Below are 8,605 nucleotides of genomic sequence, written 5' to 3' on the forward strand. Positions count from 1 at the left end.
ACCAGGATGATGTTATATGTGTCGCCAAGTATTAATATATCGTTGATGCGCTGCGATTTGGACTTATTTTACGAGCTACTTCAAACCCAAATGAAATGATCCAATCTATAAGAGCCGAATCCAAATTTTACTACTGAATACCGACGACAGTGGGCTATGTAGATCTTAGCCGCAGTATAAATTTGATGTATTTTTTGGTGACATGAGCAGGCTGGCAAAGAATTGTTGGAGCTGGCCCGACCACATTGTCAGCAGCAAAAAGCTGCGTTTTTCTCAGTTTCAGTTAAAGTGGACTTGTCTCTTTTAGAAAAAACTAACAAAAACGCCACATTTACTAAATTTCGTACTTTGACTTTTTAAGTCAAATGCATGCCTCCTTTACCCCAACCCTCTGAAGCTGCCGGCAGTATTGAGCTCTCTCAGGGATAGACCTACCTCTTGACTAATTAAGCGACGATGTCACCTGATTACATCATTGCATGACGTCGTTATGACATTAACATATGACACCATCACTTGGTCACGTGACTTTTGGTACATTCGTGTTGCCGCCGGACGCCGGATTTTTTTTTTGCTTGAGCTGTACTCTACGGCTTTCACCATAATGTCAGGAGTATTTTGTTGCGCTTCGCTTATAATTCTCTGGATACAATGTTATGTCTGTTGAAGTTCACTTTAATACATTGGACATTGGATCTTAAGCAGAGTTTCCATGCGCGGCTGGGGAGTGTAGATGCAGAAGGTGGACGAAAGGCAAGCGACACAGCAAAAAAGCACGTCGCGGCCATTTACAATGTCACGCACTCAGGCTGATGCAAACCAAGACTGAGTCGTTGCAGTGACGTTATAAGCACACTGTTTTGATTATCAGAGAATCTGACCATCAATCTACGCAGTTATGCAGGTTAGTCTACTACGCAAACGATTTGAAAGCGGAAGTAAATGCTTCGAAAGCGAAAGTGAAGAGTAAATAGCCATTTATTGAGGTTGTAAACTGGTTATATATACATTATTTTGGCTTATTAGAATGTATATTATTTTGTCTATTCATGATGCAAAGGCTAGTAGCAGGCTGCAGCAGGCCAAATGTGTACAAGGCCATAACTATGAAAGACTCTACGCGGGAATGTATACATCGCAAATAAATTCTATGTGAACTTGTAAAGCACAATGTGTCCTGCGGTTGTTCCAAGGCTTTAGGCCCTGAATACACAAGCAGTGTCTACGCACTGTGAGAACAAAATTCTTTGTCATAATGCATTTTTGTAAATGTTCGTGACAAATTATAGCGATACTCGAACACCCTGTTGAACTAGCGCCCCTTTTTCTGACTGAGGTTGTCCCCACAGCTCCCGCGGAACTGCACGGATTTAGTTCTGCGGCTAGCACATCGCGGGTTTCATTCCCTCGGCTGTATATAATCTTATGAAAGGCTCGTCATTGTTTGCAGCCGCGCGCGTTCTTGCCACGCAATTTCGAAACTATACTACTAGGCCTACGCGAGATTGCATTTCCCGGTTTTCAAGAGCAGCTGCGGCGGTTCCCACCGGCAACACAAGCGCCACTTAGGCCTGGGCGTATTGGGTACGCCTCGTATAGGAGGTCACCTTGCTTCCCTAATTCAAACATGCTGGGATGCTCGCCTAGGGATACGTAGCGGTGTACATGAATGCAGTGCGTGTGGCTAGGAAGATATAGGCAGCGTGCACGTTGCGGGTCACAAAAGGTCTCGTTTCCTCGTTTGGAAGCTGGATGATCACGGAGTGGAATGTAGCGTGACTTTATCATGCATAGTACGCAGCTGGGAAGTATCGTATGATCAATAGAGGGAGCTTCCGCATTGCGATGAGGGACCAGCGTGAGCTTGTTTGCCCTTGGAGATCTTGTAGGTGACCCAGCCGTCCAGTACAGAATGTGCGTGCCTTGAACTTCAGCGTATGTTTTTAATGTTATTTATTCGAAAGGTGTGCAGTAGTGGAATTCGTAGGCCTCGCACTGATTGTGTTAGCAGCACCGTTGTGTATGTGTGTATGTATGTATGTATGTATGTATGTATGTATGTATGTATGTATGTATGTATGTATGTATGTATGTATGTATGTATGTATGTATGTATGTATGTATGTATGTATGTATGTATGTATGTATGTATGTATCACAGACAGCAAAACTACTCCTAAAAGTAATTAAATTACATGTCTAATTACTCTCCTGGTATTTCTAAAGATGTAATTAAGGGTCATTACAAATTACAGCTGGACAAAAGTAATGACATTACATTACTATTGATTTCGAAAAGTAATGAAATTACGTCGAGATTAACAAAAGGTCATGATTGAAGAACTAACTCATGTGCACTTTATTTACAGAACATATACACTGAAATCGCAGTTGCATTTATGGAATCGTTTCCACGCTTGAGGTTTCACACTCAGAGTAACTTACCTTTGTTATTTTTTTTTCTTTCCATTCTTGCTCAATTATTTTATACCACAAGGGAAGCGGACATGCTCCCTTAGTAGAAGTGATCGGAAAAGTAATGGGTATTTTTCTTGAAATTACTCGCTTGAAGTAATTCATTGCATTAGTAAATTACCAGCCCGAAAATGTGATTCATTACGTTACTCGTTACAGCAAAAAGTTACCTAGTTACTGTAATGTCATTACTGCAATGCCATTACTGGTAAGTATGGTATTTATGTCTATTCATGTGGAAGAAACGCCACTCTACAGGAAGTAGGAATAATGTATTGCAAAATATGCAGAGATATTGCGTATTTACAGCGTAGTTGGCGTCTATCGTCCGTACACGAAAGCAGTGGGTATTGGCAACAGTTGGCCGCGTGTAATCTCGTTACTCTGCATTTGATCTTGAGAAATATGAAATTTTCACAAATGCTGTGTATATACGCAGACGGAGCGATGAAAGACATTGAATAGGAATTTAAGCGAACTTGAACGGTGGCACTTTCTTTCTTTAGTACGTAGCGGTCACGAAATGGCGCGCACCTCGACGGAACCGGAACCGGCCAGAGCCACTCCGCCAGTGGTGAGACGACGGGTAAAAAAAAAAAGCTAATAAATCAGTGATTGTTTAGGACGCACGCTGTGAAGTCAACTTCTTCCGCGCATGCACGCGTCCCATCAGGTATTTATTTGTTATGATCGGGGTGTTGGTTTCGTCAGCTTTATTATTATTATTTTTGTGCTTACTAGCAGCTCTTATCAGTAACAAAAATATTCAGCGACGATTACGATACAGCCTAACGCGAATTCTGAGCGCAGCTTCGTGTTGAGGCAACAGCAATTCTGTTTGAAGTTTTGGCTATCCGCAGTTGTAGCAATGTAACGTTCGTTACATATTACCACAGAAAATGTCAGCGCTCGAGTGCTACGCACACCACTCTGTGCATTGCATTCACACATCACGTGCAACTCTGTGTAAGCTAACGAGACTTCTTGCAGTAGATGCGTTCGCATGAAGAAGCAGTTCAATGTTCTTACCACCCAGAATAGAATTTTCTTGTTTTTACGACGAGTAGTAATTGAAGATGTTTTATGCTGCTCGACCAAGCCCAGCGAGCCGCAAAGGCCAGTGGAGCCCTGGACTGAGGACCCCACCCACTTGCCCAGAAACGTTATATAGGCAATAAATGTTTTTACTACTACTACTACTACTACAAACAAACGCCGCTTTACGTCCGTTGTTATGCGTCTGGATCGCTGAGCATCTATTTGATTTCGCTTTTTTTTGGTATTTCATTTGCAGCCCTTCACGGCGCGTCACTCGGAGCGCTGCTCAGAGTCTCGTGCTTGCTTCTTCTTTTCCCAGGCCTTGCAGGTCAACCCGCTTTCTCGTGCTTGTGCGCGAGAAGCATGCGTTGCGCTGTCACAAGAAGCGCGAGCAGGCACGAGGCATTGCATATACGCTAACACAGCGGCTCGCTGCTCTCCGCGTTCGCTCTCTTTCGTCCTCGTTCGCTCTATCGGCTACTCCATGCAACGGCAACTACGCACAGCGCAGGAACGGGCGCCTAAGAGCTGCGCTCTAAAATGGTCACGACGCCATATATTTCTGAGCACGAACGTAGTGGATTCGATGAGCGGCCTCGCGTTAAGCACACAACATAATCCAATCATGTCCCCGTTAGTTTAGGTTCGGCACGACGCATGGCACGACGTTAAGTATCGTAGGGTATGGACAACAAAATTAATAGCCAGGCATCCTGCGCTCGACACGTCTGACAGTATAGCTGCTGTGTAACATTGGAGCGTATAAAACACCACTACCGCAACGTAAGCTTCTTCGTAAGAGTCCGCTTCCGTCTATCATTACCCCACATGCATTCGGTAATGTTCAAGATGCAACTAGGTTCACGCTCCCTAAGGTACGGAATACCGATTGCACGGTTTATTTTCTCCGCCAACCTTTGTCTCGAAAGCCAAGGTTGCCAGTAGGCATACATTCACGTGCGTGACCTGCCCGCAACTACACCCCCCCCCTTTTTTTTTCTTCCCCTCTCCCCCTTTTCCTTTTACACATTCCGTTTCCTAATACTGCAGTCTTCAATAGGCGACCACTCTGCATACACGCGTTTGCAACAGGTTCTCTGATTCCGTGACTGAGCTCGTTTGCAGGTCGATTGATGTCGATCGTGATGGCGATTAGTCACCGCGAAGCGAGCTCTGTTGTAACTGCGTATTTTTATGCATGTAAGACAAACGTAACGTAGGTTGGCAAGATTGGGAAGGAGGAGGAGTAGCGCAGAATCGATCGATGGGGCCTGGTTTGGTCACCGTAAGAATGAAGCCTGTGGATGATAATGAAGCCAGATCGGCGTGAGATATCATCCTGTGGTCGTTCATAGCGCGTGAATCGTTCGCGAAAAAAAAAAAGAAAACGTCCGTGAATCAGAAACGAGGAATCGGAGAAAATGACCTAGACAAATAAAGAACACAAACAAACTTGCGGTCACTTTGTACAGATTTTTTTTTCGGGCTTCTGTATATTTGCTCTTCGCATCAGACACGGCAGTAATCAAAAGACTTTTTTCTGTAATGGTTAATGCAACGAATTCCTTTTTTTTTTGAGAGGCTGGTAATTATTTCAAGCGAGTAAGTTCAACAAAATTACTCATCACTTTCCCAGTTACGTTTGACTTAAATATAGCATGTCCGCTTCCCTTCAAAATGCCGAGCTTTCTTTATATATATATATATATATATATATATATATATATATATATATATATATATATACAGACACTAGAAATAGGTTGATGACACTTTCGTCCCCCTCATGAACTTTTCCTTCGTCTTCTGGTCTGAATATTTCTCTGATGTGCCCTCTCAGGTTGTCTTGTATAAAAAAAATATGGCCGTTCCACTACGGTGAAACCTGAGGAAGCACGTCGCGCGGGCACCCAGCGATTCCCGTTCGTACCGTTCCCACTGCTCCGTTTACCAAATCGTCAATGACGCCAGTGTTTGAGGTAAGCATGAAGGGTTTTCCCGACACAAGCAGAATCTTGTTAGGCAGATTCACAATTAAGAGACAGGGCGTGCAAACACGCACACAAGAGAGACAAACGCCGGCGTTTGTGGTGTCTTGACTTCTCTCTTGTGTCCGTGTTTGCACGCCCTGTCTCTTTAACATGAACACTTACCAACTTGCTCAGCTCTTTGTTATTTTAAGCAGAATCACAAACTCGGTGTGCGACATATGAGCTACTTTTACCCGCTTGTTATGGCAGTTGAGATACGCGTCATCTGCAGCGAGTTCCGTCAGGTTGTTTCCCCATCAGATGTGGTTACGTAGTGACGCAGCGCCACGCCGGCGCAACGCCGACGCAGAAGCGGCGCAGGGGAAGGGGCATTCGCTCGCTCGGCGAGGCGGTGGCGCTCTCTCCAGTGCCCCGCTAGTGTCAGCCCCATGTTTCCTAAAAGTTTTAGTGATTTTGAGTTAATTAATGCGATTATTTCTTGGCGATTTCCGTTAATTATATTATTTTAGACCTTGTTCGTTCATTTTAACCCGCGCTTGAGCATTGCTAGCCTTGTCATGGTCTGTATTGAGCGCTTTACTGCGAGCGTGATCACGTCACGTGAGATGGATGGGTGACAAGCAGGTCCCCTAAAGTGCTCCACACTTAATAAAAAAATTGGCGCTGCTTGCACTAAGTCGCGCAAGCCTGGGTCACAGCAGAGCTGGCGCGCAGCTAGCTGGTCCTGGCTTGGCTATAGTCTTTTACCCCCTCACCTCCCTTTCCCGCCCCTTGCTATTCTATACTATATCTGGCTATGCTTGCTCTTTTTTTTCTATCTTTTTTTGTGTCTGTTTCTTTCTATCTCTTTCTCTTTCTGTCTATTTCTTTCTTTGCCTTTCTTTCTCTCTGTCTCTGTCTCTCTGTAGTCTTTCTCTCGCCTTCCATCTTTTTCTTTTCTCCCTTTCTTCCCCTTTTTTTCTATTTCTCTGTTTCGTTTTGTCTCTCTTTCTCGCTCTCTCTCTTTACTCGTTCTCCCGTCTTCGTTTCCCTCCTCCTCACCCTCACTTACCTTTCCCACCCACTTGCTACACTATACTATACAAGGCTATGCTATGCTCTGCTAGCGTGCCTGGATAGCCGAGTGGTTAGGACGCTCGCCTTCGATCGTGTGTACGCGGTTTCAAATCCCCCATTGCACATAAATCTTTTCGTGAAGAATTTCTCCCTTTATCTTTCTATATCTTTCTTTCTCTCTCTCTATATATATATTTCTCCTCTTCTTTCTCTCTTTCTTTGTACATGTTCTCTCGTCCAAGTTATTGCATCCTATGCCGGAAAAATCGGCGCACGTGTTCTTGGAGCGAAGAAGAGAAAGAAAGGGATGAAGATGAAGAAAAGGACAAAGAGAGCGCGTGCCCGTTCATTATGATGGTAATTTTTTATCTACAACGCACGGCAAACCTCGATCGTAACAGATCTGCTGTAAAACGAACAAAGCTTGACACTGCATTACTTACTCCTTGTCTTACAAAAAGTGAAAGGCAAAGGAAAGACAGGGAGCATAACCAGAGGAAATCTTAGGTTGGCTACCTTTGTACACTGAACTTATATGAGGGAGGCAAATTATGGAAGACAAGAGTCTATGACGGCTATAGGAAGAGGATTAACCCCTCTCACCCCCCCCCCCCGATATCACTGAAGGGGGGTATAAAGTCTGCCCATATGTTAACCGAGTTGGACCTATCCTGTCTTTGTTTAAAGAGCAGGGTTATGATCACGCAAGTTTTTGACGATATGTGGTGGCCGAAGCCCGATTATGTTGCATTCCAAGAGCTGTTTACTTGCCATCTTTACTTCCGGAAAGCCAGAGACCAAAGGCAGGCCATTGTGAGAAGCCGACCATCGCTTCATTTTCATTTTTTTTAATCCATTGCGATGCACGTTTCTTCGACTCGACGGACGTAGAGGATGGAATGGGGCCGCTGCGATGAAACTGCGTTCCTCTTCCCCTTATGTGGATCCCTGCGCACGCCTATGATGGCGACACTGTCAAGTCATTATTACTAAGGCAATGTCCAAGTATTACACAACAACATCATCAACGAACAGCCACAACGTGTCCTTCATTTTCGGTTTCTCTAAGGCACTGCAGCAATGCTTCATAAGGGACTCGCGTTGAAGTCTGTGTGAGTTAGCGTCCTAGACTTTTGTTGCCTGTAACAGTTTTGTTGTCCTTATCTTAAGTGTCACCTAAAGGTGTCGCGATGCGAAGTCGTCGTTCAACGAATGTCGCTGGAGCCAGCGTTTCGGCGTGGTTGCATTTGCTTGACAGGGCTTGTGTTTCATTTAAGAGTGCATGTTGCTTTCACGACGACTATGCACGCGTTCCATTAATCATGCAACAAATCAGATGGGCCCAAGGTGAAGGTGTACACGCCATGGAGTCACGGTAGCCGTCACGTGATCGATATCTTTGCTGTATGAAAGCATAAAATGCGACGCTGTTTTCCCCGCCTTCGAAAGGCGCGTCGTGACACTGGCGTCCTCGACAGGATCTGTGTCAGCCATTTTGGTGCCAGCCATAGAGGAGAGATTGAAGAGTTAAGCAGAGACGTCGACGCTGAAGCACTTTATTCATACGCGTGATCTCGCTTGCACACTCATTATGAGTACGTGATGTGGTTTTTGTTTTTGTTTTCGGGAAGGGGTGGATGTCGACAGCGGCCTAAAGGCGGACGCCAAGCTGATTAACCCGTAGTTGCTCGCAAGCGCATCTTGGGTCTCGCTCTATCTACATGCATACATGCATGCAACGACGGTGGCGAGAAAACCTGTTTCTCGGGTATGGATTTTATATAGGTGGCGATGTTTTGTGTTCTCGTTAGCGAGACACTCGTTGCATCGCTGCAAATCCACTTTGCCTGTGAGTAGAGGTGATTTATTTGTTTATTAAAGCGAACGCCTTAAATGCCTCAGGTGCGAAAATTGACCATCGGCGTCAACACGAGTGAAGCGAAAAATCAACATCGCCTGATGTCGTCACCACATGGTGTCCCACTTTCGTCACAGATCGTCATTATGTGACGTCATTATTACGTCACTGTGACGTTGCAAAACGT

This window comes from Rhipicephalus sanguineus, chromosome 11, assembly GCF_013339695.2.
Source record: "Rhipicephalus sanguineus isolate Rsan-2018 chromosome 11, BIME_Rsan_1.4, whole genome shotgun sequence".
Classification (NCBI taxonomy): domain Eukaryota; kingdom Metazoa; phylum Arthropoda; class Arachnida; order Ixodida; family Ixodidae; genus Rhipicephalus; species Rhipicephalus sanguineus.